General features: G+C 36.4%; 2 pseudogenes; both read left to right on the top strand.

The window, feature by feature from the left end:
• Window positions 1–10,881: 10,881 nt before the first annotated feature.
• LOC114042158 lies at window positions 10,882–13,169 on the top strand (annotated as a pseudogene).
• Window positions 13,170–15,703: 2,534 nt separating this feature from the next.
• Window positions 15,704–16,613, top strand: LOC114042156 (annotated as a pseudogene).
• Window positions 16,614–17,056: the final 443 nt, after the last annotated feature.

The following is a 17,056-nucleotide window of genomic DNA, read 5'->3' as shown; positions in this document are numbered from 1 at the left end:
TGCCAGACTGCTTTCCAGTTTTCCTAACTTATTTTTTTACCAAATAATGAGTACTTATCTTCCAAAATAAGTCTTTATAGTTGTTGAATACAAAGTTGTTATATTTATTTCCTGCTGTAAATTGTATGTCTACTTTGTTCCATTCATCTTTCTATTTCTTAGTACCAGATAGTATTGATAATTCCTTCTATTTCTTCTCAATCTGTTATATTGAATTTTCCACTGAGGTCTGGCTTTTTTGTCACAAATATCTGATGTCTTTCAGTTTATTAAATGTCCCTTTTCCCCCTCATTCAAGATTATACTCAAATCTGTTGAGTAGGTTACTCTTGTTTGCAACCTAGCTCTTTTGCTCTTTGAAATATAATGTTCCAAGACTTAGGGTCTTTTAGTGTAGAAGCTGCTAGGTCTTGTGAAATCCTGATTTTATCTCTGCAAAACTTAAATTGTTTTTTTTTTTTCTTGTTGCTTGCAACCTTTTCTCCTTAGCCTGGGACACTTGGCATGTTTTCCTCCTACAATCTCTGTCAGGTGACAAATGGAAGATTTTTTTTTTCTATTTCTAATTTGCCTTCTTGTTCTAGAACTGCAGGGCAATTTTCCTTAATAATTTCTGTAATTTTGTATCAAAAATCTTTTTAAAATCATAACTTTCAGGCAGTCCAAAAATTCTTTTATTGTATCTCCTTGATCTTTTCTCCAGATCAGTTGTTTTTTCTAATGAGATATTTCAGATTCTCTTCTATTTTTCTAGTTTCATTATTTCTTGGTGTCTTATAATATCTTTTGATCCCCCTTGCCCAATCCTAATTTTCAAGGAGTTATTTTCTTCCTTAAGGTTTTGTATCTCTTTTTCCAAATTGTTTACTTTTCATAGTTTTTTTGGATTGCTTTTTTTTCTTAATTTTTCCTCAATCTCTCTTGACCTATTTTTGAATTCCTTTTTAAGTTCTTCCAAGAACTCTTTTTGGTACTAATTTAGTGGATGACCTTGGACAGATCATGTCCTTTCCCTGAGCCTCAATTTCCTTGCCTATAAAAGGAAGCAGTTGCATTCAATTGTCTCTGAGATCTTTTCCTATTCTATAAATCTAGGAACACAGGATCATAGATGTAGAAATGGAAGTGACCTTAGGGGATTTCTACTCTAATCCCTTCATTTTACAGATGAGGAAACTGAGGCCCAGAAAGGCTGTGATTTGTCCCAAGTCATTTGGCCAGGAAGCATTTGAAGCCCAGTGCTCTGATTGTAGGGCAAGAGTGCTTCCTTCTAAATCTCCCTGTCTCTATGAATTTTTCCTTGGGGACCTGAACTAAAAATAAATTCTATATCTCTAAAGTCTTCACTGTACCAGAGCTGGCACTCAATTGCTCCTTTGGCATCCTTCCCAGGAAAGTACCCTTTGGAAAGTCTCAAGTGGCACCTCTTAGTATATCCCCTTCAGGTCTCATCCTATCTTTCTCTTTAAAGGCTAGCTCATTGTTTGGTCCTTAGCAGATTACTCTGAAGGTGGTATTATAAGAATTCATATAGTTATTATGTCCTCACTGAACATTGTTTTGGAATTGACTAAAGTCTTTTGTTTACTTCTTTTCCCCTAATACTAGGATCCTTGTGTCAGAATCCAGAATCTTGGATCTTTCAAACTGAAAAAAAAATTCTCATGTGAGCACCTCAGGACTATGAGGTTCTATGGAATTTATTCATTTGTAATAGACTAAAAAAAGAAAGCTCCAGTAAGAGACTAGCATATTCTACATTCTGATAGAGAGGTGATGGATTCAAGATCACTCATGCATATTTATTTTATGTGGTTTATTTTTCTTTTTTTTTTAATGGAAAGGAATGAGGGATAGAAAAATAAATGTTTGTTAATTGAAGAAAATAAAAGAAAAATGTTGCTGTTACTGTAGTCAGCATTAGACTCAGAATGAAAATATTGGAGTTGAAGTCCTGGGTCTGTTCCCTAACTGGCAGTACTACCTTCATCAAGTCACTTTTTCCTCTGTGAATCTTAGCAGGCTCATATCTAAAATATATGGTTTGGGACTAGAAGATAATGAACTTTTCTTTTAAACTTTAATGTTCATTCACTAAATACTATGTTCCTATTGCTGGCTAATGATAAATCATTAGACATATCAGTGGATCGTCAACATTCTTGGAAATTTGATATTTATTCGTTGATGGTCATAGAATTACGAACCTCTTTTTAATCACCTCCATTCTTTATGTTTCTGCCTCCTAGTTGTGTGGCTTTAGGTGAGTCATTCAAGGTCTTTGTAGCTCAAATTCTTCATCCATTACATGATGAAGTTTAACTAGGTGACCTCTAAGATTCTTCTGATATCTAATTATGTATAGTTCTTCCATGGATGATATAAATGTTTAGAATCACTGTTTAGAAGCCTGCCCACATCCCAGCTAGTGATTTCATTAAGCTGGGTCATAAGAGAGACAGGGCAGAGAGTCAATATTTTGAATAACAAAACCAATTAAAAATAAATAACGACATTGATGATGACTGGCAATGTGACACCCTTTTTTTCCTCCAGTAAAGTCCCATTTCAAAAAAGTAGTCAAGAAATGTATGTACCTTGCAGACCCCTACTTTAGTGCCCACAGAGCACTAAAACTCTTCACTTATTACTCTCCTCTCTCAGGTCTTCTTCCTGCTGTCTGGGGTAAGGGTCTGCTTCTTCAGGTTAAAGAACAGAATATTATTCTTAAACAAGAGATTCTCATTTCAAAGTATTTCAATCTAGATCATCTTAAGCAGCAGTGATAAGGATGAGGCTGGAGTTTGAAGCCACTAAGAATTCTCTGGGTCTGGATGCCTTTACCTTCAGAATGGGTGTGTTCACTTTGGGATATATTTGATCCAACCATTATAGTCCATATCTCTTTTCTTTTGCTAGTGACATGATAGCCTCCTATTCCTTGGTAAATGAAGGCACATCCAAAGTCATTACTGGAAGGCTGTTCAATATGTATGTATTTTGGTTTGTAGTTTAGACATTTCAAACATCTCACCAGCTGGATTAGAATGCTTATTTTTCTTGGAAAACATCTTCAACTCTCCTACCTGTGTGCCTGTGTGCCTGTGTTCATACATTTCACTCTAGCTCATTGCCCTCTCCATTCCTGTCATATTTTCAATCCTTCAAATTCTGGGTCACATTACCCCTCCTCCATAAAGTTTTGCAGGTGAACTCAAGCATAGGATTTCTCTCCTTCCATGTAATTTTCATATTATTTTGTTCTTCTCCTGAATATTTCTTACACTGTGGTTTTATGTTGTGGGCATTTGTGGGTATGCATGTTACATCTTTCCTGGTGAACTGGAAATTCTTTAGGAGCAGCAAGTGAATATGATTTATTTTGTAATTAGCTTCAATATGGGACACATAGCAGAATTTGTAGATTTTATTGGAACTGTCTGTAGACTTCACATCTAATTTGAAGACTCATTGTCATTTTTCCTTTACACGTGGGATTTTTTAAAGTTGTTTTTCTGCCTGCGATAAAGGAAAAGAACATTAAATAAGGCAACTACAGATGTTAATGAGGTAACCCTACAGAGAAGGAAGAACAGAGACTAATAAAGTCTTGTTATGAGGGAAGTAGGAGTCAGGTCTGGGCAGGAGAGAAATTGTCCCTATGAGAGGTTGCTGTGGCAGTTTTATGGGAAGGGAAGAAGAAGGGAAGGAAATGTTAGCAGCATCTTAATGCACACACACCTCTAATTCCTAGTTGAGGCTTCACCTTTCAGAACCCTTTTGTTCCTTAGCTTGATACTAAGGAAAGCCTAAATGAGAAGCTGAGATTTTGCATTTGAACTATTCTATAAGGTTGAAAATGATGTTCAGGGAAAGTATTTCTGCAAAGTCTCACTGAAAATAACCCTAGTCATTGGTACTTGAACCTTGCCAATAGGGCACTAGAGCTCTCTGCAGACTTAATCTCACAACAATCACTTTTAATGCCACCTTGGGGAAGACACTCTGGGTTTTTTTTTTTAATATTTCAGAGTCCTGTCTTACTCCTAAACAAAAGACTCTCTTTTCAAGTGATTTAAACCCAGATCTATCCAGATTTCTGGAAAGGGAATGTGCTTTGGGTTCTGGGATTTTTTGAATGGAACAAAGGAGGCAAACATACTTTTATAAAATTATTGATGAAATTTTCACCACAAAGTGTTTGGGAACTGGGGAACAACCTTTTTCCTGTGGAGCTGCCATGTTGACCCCGAAAAATCTGAGACAGAAGCAGTTTTTCTTTGGATCCACAAGATGCAGGTATTTTTTTTTTTACTTTTATTATTCAATATCTTAAAAATTTTGTTATGTATCTGCTTTTCATATTCACTTAAATTATTTTGAGTAATGAATTGTGTCCCTCCATTCCATTCCTGCCCTACCCATTGAGAAGTCAAGAAATGTGATATCAAAAACACATGTGAAATCATTCAAAACATATTTCAATATTAGTCATATTGCAAAAAAAAGAAAATAAAAATTATGCTTTAATTTGCATTATGTCTTTGGAGGCAGACAGCATTTCTTTTCATTATAAGTCCTTTGGAATTATGTAGGAACATTGTATTGCTCAAAATAGCTATGTCATTAACAGTTGTTGTACAATATTGTTACTGTGTGTGACTTTCTCCTGGTTCTGCTCACTTCACTCTGCATCATTTTGGATATACCTTTTAAGTTTTTCTGAAACTACTCTGCTCATCCTATCTTTTTTTTTTTTAAGTGAGGCAATGCTGGTTAAGTGACTTGCCCAGGGTCACACAGCTAGTGAGTATTAAGAGTCTGAGGCCAAATTTGAACTCAGGTCCTCCTGACTCCAAGGCCAGAGCTCCATCCACTGTGCTACCTAGCTGCCCCTTTAAATTTATTTGTTTTTGTTTTTAAGCAATTGGGGATAAGTGACTTGCCCAGGATCACACAGCGAGTGTCAAATGTTTGCTCTGAGGTCGGATTTGAACTCAGGTCCTCCTGACTTCAGGGCCAGTGCTCTATCCACTGCACCACCTAGCTGTCTCTGCTCATCATATCTTATAGCACAACAGTTTTCCATCACAATCATATTACCACAAGTTATTCAGCCATTCCCCAATTGATGGGCATCCCCTCAACTTCAAATTAACCTTATCTTAATAGACAGAGAGATGATGGTTTCTACGTAATTTCTGAAAAACTGTTTTCGAGCTTTTCCTGTGATTTTTGTCAGATAGTGAGTTCTTATCCCCAAAGCTTAGTTCAAACACTGGAATTCTAAGGTCATTTACTACTGTGTATTGTGTACCTAATCTATTCCACTGATCCACCACTCTATTCCTTAGCCAATAGCAGATTGTTTTCATGATAACCACTTTGAAATACAGTTTGAAATTTGGTACTACTAGTTTACCTTATTCCACATTTTTTTCATTGATTTCCTTGTTATTTTTAATATTTTGTTCTTCTAGATGAATTTTGTAATTATTTTCTAGGTCTAGAAAATAATTTTGGGGTAATTTGATTGGTATATCACTGCATGCTTGAATTAATTTAGGTAGAATTATAATTTTTATTATATTGGTTCATCCTGCTCATGGATAATTACTGTCTCTCCAATTGTTTAGATCTGACTTTATTTGTTTGAAAAGTGTTTGGTGATCATGTTCACATACTTTCTGGGTTTGTCTTGGCAGGTAGATCTCTATGTATTTTTTATTGTCTGCAGGTATTTAAAAATGAATTTTCTCTTTTTTTCTCTTCCTGTTGGAGTTTTTGGTAATGTATGGAAATACTATGGATTTATTTGACATCCTGTAACTCCGTTAAAGTTGTCAATTGTTTCAACTATTTTTTTAGTTGATTCTCTAAATCTGTAAGTATATTGTCATCTGCATATAAGTATACCATATCATATATAAAGATTGATAGTTGTTACCTCATCATTTATGTTTTTCATACCATTATTTTCTTGTTTTATTGCTATAGCTATCATTTCTAGTAAGTTATTGGACAATAGTGCTGATAATGGACTTTTTTGCTTTACTCTTCATCTTATTGGGAAGGCTTCTTGCTTATTCTCAGTACAGATAGTGCTTGCTGATGGTTTTAGATAGATAGTACTTATCATTTCAAGGAAAGCTCCATTTATTCTGCTTCCTAGTGTTTTTAATGCCAATGAATGTTGAATTTTGTCAAAAGCTTTTTCTGCATTTTTTGAGATAATCATTTATTATTCAGATGGCCATTATGATGATAGTTTTCCAAATATTAAAGCAGCCCTGCATTCCTGGTGTAAATCATACCTGGTCATAGTATAATAGTGTATAATCTTCATGATATATTGCTGTAATCCCTTTAGCTATTATTTTACTTAATTTTTTTTGCATCTACATTCATGAGGGAATTTGGTCTATAATTTTCTTTGTTTTTCTTCTTCCTGATTTAGATATCAGTATTATATTTGTGTCATAAAAGGAATTTGGTAGTACATCTTTTTTTGCCTACTTTTCCAAATTGTTTTCTAAAATATAGTATTGAAATTAACAATTCTTTAGAAGTCGGGTAGAAATCGCATGTGAATCCATGTGGTCCTGTGGATTTTTTATTTGGGGTTTCATTTGTGGCTTCTTCAATTTCTTTTTCTAAGATAGGGTTACTCAAAAATTATATTTCCTCTTCTGCTAATCTGGACATTTTATATTTTTAAAATATTAATCAATTTTATTTAGATTGTTATATTTATTGATGTCTAATTGGGCCAAGTAATTTGCTTTAATTTGATCTTCATTGGTGGTTCATTCAACCTTTTCATTTTTGATACTGGTAAATTGGTTTTCTTCTTTTTTAAAAATAAAATTAACTAATGGTTTTTATATTTTTATTAATTTTCTCAAAAAACCAGCTTCTAGTTTTATTTATTAGTGTAATGTTTTTTTAATCCAGTTTTATTAACCTTTTCTTTGATTTTTCAGGCTTTTCAATTTATTATTTAATCGATAATAGTATTTGTTCTTTTTCTAGTTTTTTTTTAATTGCATACACAATTCTTTTTCTTTTCCTTTTTTTTTTTTTTTTTTGATTAGGCAATGGGGTTGAGTGATTTGCTTAGGATAACACAGCTATTAAGTGTCAAGTGTCTGAGGCCAGATTGGAGCTCAGTTCCTTCTGACTCCAGGGCCACTGCTCCCTCCACTGTACCACCTAGCTGTCTCATGCCAGCTCACTTCTTGACCTGCCCTTTCTCTATTTTATTGATATAAGCATTTAGAGATATATAATTTCCAATTAAGCACTGCTTTGGCTATATCCCATAACTTTTGATGTGTTGTTTTATTGTTGTTCTCATTAATGTAAATTTTTTTATTGTTTCTATGATTTGTTCTTTGACCCATTTATTCCTTAGGATTTGATAATTTATTTTCTAATTAATTTGTAATGTACATTTCCATGGCCCATTGTTAAATGTAATTTTTATTGTGTTGTGGTCTGAATGTGATTCATTTAATATTTCTGCTTTTCAGCCTTTGTGAGGTTTTATGCCCTATTATATGGTCAATTTTTGGGAAGGTGCCACAAACGGCTTAGAAAAAGGTACACTATTTTTTATTTCTGTTTAATTTTCTCTAGAGGTCTGTCATATCCAATTTTTATAAAATTCTGTTCATATTCTTAAGTTCAGTATCATTTATTTTATGGTTAGATTTATATAATTCTTAGGCAAAAGTTATTGTCCCCCAATATTATATTTTTACTGTTTATTTCTTCTTGTAACTCATTAACTTTACCTTTAAGAATTTGGATGATAAGCCATTTGTTGCATAAATGTTTAATATTGATAGTACTTCATTGTGTGTGATAACTGTTTAGTAAGATGTAGTTTCCCTTCTTTTAATTGGTTTTATTTTTACTTTTGGTTTGTCTGAGATCATGATTGCTACCCTTCCTGAAACAAACTAGATTATGTTCCACCTGCCTATTGTGTGTGTGTGTGTCTGTTTCAATTGTGCTTTCTGTAAATGACATATTTTTGGATTCTGGTTTCTAATCCATTTTCTTATTTACTTCCAATTTATGGGTGAACTCATCCCATTGACATTCAGTTATGGCCTCAAGTGTGGCCCTTTGACTGAATCAAAATTTCAGAAAGATTCAGTCAAAGGGCCCACTTGAGGACCTAGAGGGCCACAGGTGGCCTTGAGGGGGCAGGTTCCCCCCTCTTGCTCTAAATCTTTGTGCTTAGGCTAAGCTAGATGGCTCAGAAATAGTGGTGACGGGAACAATTGGTTGTCTGGGAGGCTGGATATAAGCCCAGTTCAGTTCCTGAATCTCTTTCCATTCCAACATTAGATCACTAGATATTCATCTTCCTGTCTTAAAGATGGCTCATGTATAATCATAACTGAAAGCCTGTTAAATATACATAGCTCTGACTATAAATGAATCTTTGGGGAAATTACATTAAAAAAATCTTTCACAGAGAAACAATTAAGGGGAATTGGAGGTAGTGTGGGATGTGACTTATGCACATCCTGTCTGGTTTCTTGTGGACTGTTATGTAAGGATTTCAAAGGAAACTGATTCCATTGAAATGTTGGCCCCGGCCTCAAGTGTCTCCTTACTCCAGCCTGCCCTCTACTTATATGTCAAATTGTTTCCTAAAGTGAATATTTGACCACATCACTAGCACCAGAAATAAACTCTAGTTGTATCCTTTTCACCACTAGAATCAAATATGAAATTCTCTGTTTGGCATTCAAAGCCCTTCCCAAACAGACCCTCTCCTACCTTTCTAGTCTTCCTACACCTTTCTTCTCACCACCCCCCATTACTATGCACTCTGTGATCCAGTAAAACAGGCCTCCTTGTGTTCCTGTCATGCTACTCCATATCCGGACTATAGGTATCTTTGTAGCCGTTCCTTCATCCTCATCTTCCTGCTTGATTCAAGGAGCTCAAAGTCTAATTGGGGAGAAAACATGCAAACACCCCTATAGCAACAAGATATAGACAGGATAAACTGGAGACAATCTCAGAAGGCAAGAACTAGCATTAAGATGGATCAGGAAAGGCTTCTTTTAGAAGATGAGATTTTATCTTCTACTTGATAGAAGCCAAGAAAGAAAGTAGGTGGCAATGAGGAGGAAGAGCATTCCAGGCCTTGTGGACAAACAGTGAAAATATTCAAAGTCTGGAGATGGAGAGTTTTGTGAGAGGAACAGCATGGAGGTTATTGTCACTGGATCACAGAGTGTGTGGGAGTTATGAGAGAGTAAAGTATGTAAGAAGACTGGAAAGTTAAAGGGGTGCAGATTGTAAAGGGCTTTGAGTGCCAGAGGGTGTTATATTTGATTCTAGTGGGGAAACATAGAAGTTTGTTGAATGAGGTGGAATGTGACACGGTCAATTAGGAAGACTAATTTGACATTTGAGTGGAGGGTGAACTAGAGTACAGAGAGATTGAAGTAGGGAGAGTAATAGCAGGCTATTGAAATAGTCTAGGCATGAAATGATGAAGGCCTGCAACAGGGTAATCACAGTGTCAAAGGAGAGAAGGAGGCCTGTAGCAAGATGTTATGAAGGTAAAATTAGTAGGACTTGGCAACAGATTGAATATAGGGGAACGAGAGAATGAAAATGCAAGGACAACACCTAAGATGGAGTGCAAGCCTGGGTCACTGGGAGGAAGGGAGTGACCTTAATAGTAAAAAGGAAGTTCAGAAGGGAAAAGGTTTGGAGGACAAAAAAACGAGTTCAGTTTTTGACATGTTGTTTTTAAGCTATCTGCAGGAGATCCTGATTGAAATGTCCAATAGGTAGTTGGAGATGCAAGACTGGAAGTCAAGTGACAGGTGTTGCTAATGTTTTATTGTATGAATCAGCAGATGGCTCTTATTCATTGCTGGTCATTGTCTCTCTTTTCAGCTGTCTCAGATCACTGACTTTCCTATACTGGCATGAAGCCTGGGCTGCAAATGAAGTGAGATTGTTAGGCAGAATCAGAAGACCCAGAAGAGGTCACCCCTGAGGCTGTGAGGAGCTGCTGCTTCTTTTCTTGGTATTGTATGAGCCCAAGCACCCTTCCCTGTCACAGCCCTTAGCTCAAGGATTATCTAATCCTCTGTGTTCTTTAGACTTTGAGGATCTACTGTTGGACCCCACTAGTCTATGATAATGATAACTCAATAGCATAAGTTATAAGTTATATTTTTTATTTTAAATTGGGGGTGGAAACATTAAAAGTCATCAAAATGCTTGTTAATTGAAGAGGAAAACAAAATTTAAATAAACACAAAGTAATCACATGCATGTCCCTGGCATCACCCATGCCTCATCCTTACCAAACTAAGTATTTCTATGTCTAGTTTCTGCATTGTAATTGCACTCCTTCATTTCTGTCCATGGTGAATATTGTCTTGATGCAGATTTTTGGTTAAAATTAGGAAATAAAAATCATTTTTTTCCCTTTACCAGGCTTTGTTTGCTGTCCACAAGTGCTCAGTGTGCCCATTGAAGACACATCAAGGACACAACAGTCACTAGTGGGCTTCTGGCCACTTTGGACTAATCAATCCCCCAAACCTCTGGCTCTTAAGAACCAGACATTGGTCACTGAATTCTTCCTACAGGGATTTTTGGAAAACCCTCACCTTGAAATCTTCTTCTGCCTCTTTTTGTTCTTTTATGCCCTGGCTCTTATTGGCAACTCCCTCATCATTGCTTCAGTTTTGGTCACTTCAGGTCTTCATACGCCCATGTATTTTTTTCCTGATCAACTTGGCCTTGTTGGATATCATTTGCACAACCACAGTGGTTTCCAAGTTGTTGGAGAACCTGGTGGAGGAGAAGAAAACCATCTCCATTGCTGGGTGCATGGTCCAGGTCTACATCTTCTCTTTGGCTTTGGGTTCTGAGCTCCTTGTCTTCACAGCTATGGCTTATGATAGGTATGTGGCAATTTGCCGGCCCCTGAATTGTAGCACTCTGATGAATAAGAAGATCTGTGGGGTGTTGGTCACTGGGCTATGGATTGGGGGTGGCCTGGATTCTGGAATGCACACAATGATGCTGGTACAATTGTCTTTCTGTGGTCCTAATGTGATTGATCATTTTTTCTGTGAGATCCCCCCAATCCTGCCATTCCCTTGCTCCTCAATGAAGGTGAATGAACTAATGACACTCATGACAGATCTCCTCTTGGGTAGTACCAATTTCTTTCTGATTGTAATGTCCTATGGCTTTATCATTGCCAACATCTTGAAGATCTGGTCTGAAGAGGGGAAGAAGAGGGCATTCTGTCCCAGTTCTTCCCACCTCATTGTGGTCACCATGTACTATTTTGCTGTATTTTGTGCCCATATAAGTCCAAGTGCCAGCTATTATCCTGAAAAAGGGAAGGCTGTGGCTGTGCTGTATAGCACTGTGAGCCCTGCTGCAAATCCACTAATCTATACTCTGAGGAACAAAGATGTCAAACAAGCCCTCAGAAAACTCTTGGTGAGTTGGTTCTCATTTTAGGGTGTCTTGAAATGTAGATGTTCCTCAGATTCTAAGTCTTTCTTTGTCAGGGAATCTTAACCAGGGATCCATAACCTGAAAAATATTTTTTCTTGATAACTGTATTTTAATGTAATAATGGTGTGCCAGATAGTGTTGGACCTGGAGTCAGGAAGATCTGAGTTCAAATCCAGCTACGAGCACTTATTAGTGATAGCAAGTCATTAACTTCTGTCTGACTCTGTTCCCTCATTTGTAAAATGAGGAGAGTAATAGCACTTACATCGCAGGACTTTTGTGATGATAAAATGAGATAATATTTGTAATGTACTTTCCAAACATTAATGAATTATGTAAATGGCATTATTATTACTCCTTTTAAAATTCTACATATTTTATTTAAAAGGATTATTTTGAGAAGGAGTCCATAGACTTTACCAGAATACCAAAGGATTCCATAATAAAAAAAAATAAGAACTCCTATTCTAAATAGTCATAAATGAAAGGAAGATAAAATCACTGCAAATGTAAACTTTGTGATCACTAGTGCTGAAGACTTAGGTATAACAACACGTATTTTATGTTGCTATCTCATTTATTTGATTAGGTTTGAAGTATCAATGACCCATAATTTCCTCTGCAGACTCCTGAGATGCTATGGGACTATAGCAATTTACCTAATTCAGCCCCCTGTCTTCAGGTAGAACTAAGTCAAAATTCACCTAGGTATCATATGTTCAATGGTAATAATGACTCAGGCAATCTGGAAAATCATTACAATTCCTTTTACCTTAGCTTCTGTGATTCCTAGCTTCTTCAAAGTTCAATTTCTTTTCACTCATGTGTTTCTTTTTTCTTCCCTCTTGCATGCTATCCCCCCAGACTTGCCTGTTGGGGGCTGTCCCATTTACTTTTTTTGTTCAACTTGGATGCAATGGACATTGTCTGTACCTCCTCCATTCTGGCCAAAGTGCTGTAGGGGCTGCTCTCACAGGAGAACACCATCTCCTATGGGGGCTGCATGGCCCAGCTCTTCTTCCTTACTTGGTCTGCATCATCAGAACTGCTTCTTTTCACAGTCATGGCTTCTGACCATTATGTGGCCATCTGCCACCCCCTGCATTACAGCACTATGATGAACAAGACACTCTGCAATGCATTGACAGCTGGCATGTAGCTCATCTGCTCCTTCAATTCCTCTATACATACTGGTCTGATGACATGACTGTCCTTCTGTGGACCCAATGTAATTACTCATTTCTTCTGTGAGATCCCTCCTCTCTTGTTGCTCTCCTGCACTTCTACTTATATTAACAGTGTCATGACTGTCTTGGCAGATGCTTTCTATGGTTTTATAAATTTTATTCTGACTTTGGTGTCCTATGGGTTCATTATCTCTAGCATCTTGAAAATTCAGACATCAGAGGGAAAAAAAGAGAGCATTCTCTACCTGTTCATCCCATCATATTGTGGTGTCTATGTATTACACAGCTGTTGTCTATGCCTATATAAGTCCTATTTGTAGCTGTAATCCAGAGAGGAGTAAACTGGCTGGTGTGCTGTACACTATGCTGAGCCCAACTTTGAATTCTCTGATCGATACCCTAAGGAACAAGGAGGTCAAAATCACCTTTGGGAAGCTCTTCCCATTCCTTAGAAATTAAGTAGTGATTCTCAAGCCACTTCCTATTTCATGGAGGTATGGTATATGCCTATTTATGCCCGTAGTTGAGAAAATTCAACTTTTGAAAATGGTCAGTATTGGCAATATGCTTTGATGCTTACCATGATCTTTTATATTTGGATATACAAGGCCCAGATTTATGGGGTTTTTGAAATTCTTTTAAGTATCATTTCAATTTGAAATAGTTGCTACCAGCTTCATATTGTTACTTGGGTTATAGCTCTATGACTGAAAAGTTTCCCCTTCTCAAGATTAAGTGGAAGAACTAAGTATCCTTTCAAGTTATATTTAGCTTTTGTTCTCATTATTTATATATCATCTATCTATCTGTTTCTTTCTCTCTCTCTCTCTGCCTCTGTTTCTGTCTCTCTCTCTCTCTCTGTCTCTCTCTCTCTGTCTCTCTCTCTCTCTCTTTCTCTCTCTGTCTCTCTCTCTCTCTTTCTCTCTCTGTCTCTCTCTCTTATCATCTGTCCAAAAGGAAATAAGACAAACTTGACAGAGACTTGATTTTACCTTGGAGTCAAAAAACCTAGGTTTAATTCTAATCTTTTACGCATACAGACTCTGCAACTTATTATAAGCTCCCTAGTCTCTTAGTACTCTGGACAGCCTTTAAAACTAAATTTCAGAGTAAGCCTTGATCTGCCTTGATGAAGGTAATTTCCTCCCTGAAAGTTCCCTATACTAATGAAAGCATAGTACCAGTTCCAAGTTGCTGATGGGTAGGCATGGCCACTACCATAATTTTACCTAAACTAATTTATATATTCAATGCCATCCCAATTAAATTACCTAGAATTATGTTACTAAATTAGAAAAAAAATAACAATAAAATTTATTTGGAAGAATAAAAAGTCAAGATATCAAAGGAATTAATGAAAAAAGAAATAAAGGAAGGAGGTTTAACAATATCAGATCTTAAACTATAACATAAGAGAATAATTGTCAAAACTCTCTGGTACTAGCTAAGAAATAGAAAGTTAGATCAATGGAACAGAACAGACAAACACTTTACAAGAGGAAGTAGATATAGTATCCTTATATTTGACAAGTGTAACAACTTAAGATTTTGGGATTAGAATTCATTATTTACTAAAAATTGTGATAATTGTAAAGCAGTATGACAGAAAGTTGACATAGACCAGTATCTTATTCCCGTTATCAAGAAAAGGTCAAAATGGATATGCGACCAAGATATAAAAAGAGGTATTACAAGGAAATTTGAAGAATGTGGTACATATTATTTATCAGACTTATGGCTGGACAAACAATTTATGAATAAACTGTATATAGAGAGTGTAAGGTGTAAGCTGGATAATTTCAATTACATTGTAATCTAATAGGAGAGAGTGAGGCTGATGACTTTGCATGGCCTTACCTTACTTAAATCCAATTCCCTTGCAAGTCTGGACGTCCCCTTCCTTATGTCATTGGTCCTCTTTGAGAACAGAGAACAAGCAGTAACAATAGCAACAATCATGTGAATAGCAAAGTCCCCATCTCAGACACATAATGTCTTAGTGGCTTGGGATAAATTCCACTCAGAGTTCCAGGTACAAAGCAAATGCTAACTTGTATCTGCTGAGGAGCTTCATCATTGAGAGCTCCCTAAACCAGCTAAATCATAGGTCCAATAAAAAAAAAAAGGTGCATATTTTGAGTTCTGAAGATTCAAAGACAAAAATGAAAAAATGTTTGACTTCAAGGTGCTTATTATAGTTTACTAGTGAAAAGAACAATTCAAATTCCCCAGTATTTCCCGAGCTGATCTCTTTCATGAAGATCAATATCATTCTTTATTAGAGAAAGACAGTGTGCTATGATAGAAAGAGACACTGGGAATGGAGTCTAAGGACTTCAGTTTGAGTTTTTGGATCTGTTCTGAAACCTTGGGCAAGATATTGAACTTCTCTTGGTTTCAGTGTCTTCATCTATAAGATCAAAGTTTGAACTGAATAATGTCTAAGTTCATTTTCAGCTCTATGAATAAAAAGACCTAATCCAAAGGAATCAGATGTCTTCCTGGACTGTTTATCTCAATCTTTAATTACATGAATCCCAAAATTTATTTCTGACTGAATTCCCTTTTATTATGTGATTAAACACAAAATCATGAAGTTCTATATTTAAAATAATGAAGAAATTATTAATTATAAATTATATGTATAAGACACTTTATAATTTGCAACATGTTTTTTTATTCATTATCTAATTTGGTTCTCATGACAATGCTGAATTCTCATTTAACAGGTGAGAAAATTAAGTTTTGGAGGGAGATGATACAGATGATCCCACAATTAGTGACTTGTAGACAGGGATTTAAGGCAGAAAACATCTGATAACAACCAAGGTCAAATTTTGTTCTCATTGAGGACAAACTTGTAAAGCATAATTCACTACTAATATTCAATCCATTTTTTTTCTTCTTTTACTAGGCTATAAATAAGCTGATAAGTGAGTGGAATCTCTAGGACATAGTCCCAATCACCCATAGTCTCCCACCCAATGGTGTGTATGAACCAGACACTGGTCACTGAGTTCTTTATGAAAGGATTCTCAGAAACTCCTCACCTTCAGCCCTTGTTCTTTGTCTTTTTCCTCTCCCTCTAAACAGTGGTCCTCTCAGGGAACATCCTCATCTTTGCTACAATCAGTTTTAATTCCACATTGCACACACCTATGTATTTCTTTCTAGTCAGCTTAGCTGTGGTTGATATCCTGTGTGCCTCCACAATTCTACCAAAGCTGCTTGAAAACATGGCAGGTAGAAAGACCATATCTTATGAAGGTAGAATGGCCCAACTGTATTTCTTCACTTGGTCCTTAGGAGTTGAGTTGCTGCTTTTCACAGATATGGCTTATGATCAGTATGTGGCCATCTACCATCTTCTCCACTGTAGCACCATGATGAACAAGAGGGTCTGTATGCTGTTAGCTACTGGTGTTTGGTCCATCAGCATTCTCACCACCAGCATTAATAGCAGCCTTACGTTTCGATTGTCTTTCTGCCACTCCAATGTAATCAATCACTTTTTCTGTGAGATCCCTGCTTTACTGAAGCTCTCCTGCAGCCCTACTTACCTGAATAACAGGAGATGTATTCCTAGCAGTGGGGAATTTCATGATCACCATGCTCTCCTATGCCTGCATTATCTCCAGCATCCTGAAAATCCACACCACTGAGGGCAAAAAGAAAGCCTTCTCTACCTGCTCCTCCCACCTCATTGTGGTCAGCATGTATTACAGCACTGTAATATACACCTATATACGGCCATCTTCCAGTTACTCATTGGATAAGGATAAGGTTGTGTCTGTGATATACACTTCAGTCGCTCCTACTCTAAACCCTCTCATTTACACCTTGAGGAACAAAGAAGTCAAAGTGGGACTCAAGAAAGTGTTCTCTTTCTTCAAGAGATGTTGAGCCCTCCAGATGCTGAAGCTGTGAATGAGGAGACTTCCAAATGGCCTTCCAATAATTCTGGCTTTGTATTAATGATTGAGCATTACTGATGTTACAAAGTCTTCTAATCCAAGACATACTTCTCAACTTTCAAAAATATTGTTGTTCTTCTGGACACTTATAGAAAGTGAGTGTTTCTCCCACCTCCTTATGTTTGGAGACATTATTTTTCTGGAGCTTCCTTTGGTACTTTCTTCTCTATTATCTCTTGTAATAGGGAAATAAAACTTTTAAGTCTTTTCTAAGAATAATACATAGTTCAGAGGTACATTTGAATACTTCACTTGTAAAAGTCTTTACAGTTATTTGTTAAATCCCATTAGAGGGGTCAAGGTATAGTAGGTAACACCATTTTCAGACATTTGTGTAATCAAATTGTCTTTTTACCCTCCTCTTTCTGTGTA

This window comes from Vombatus ursinus, unplaced genomic scaffold (genome assembly GCF_900497805.2).
Source record: "Vombatus ursinus unplaced genomic scaffold, bare-nosed wombat genome assembly UNPS02014264.1, whole genome shotgun sequence".
Classification (NCBI taxonomy): domain Eukaryota; kingdom Metazoa; phylum Chordata; class Mammalia; order Diprotodontia; family Vombatidae; genus Vombatus; species Vombatus ursinus.
This window is presented reverse-complemented; position numbering and strand designations above follow the sequence as displayed.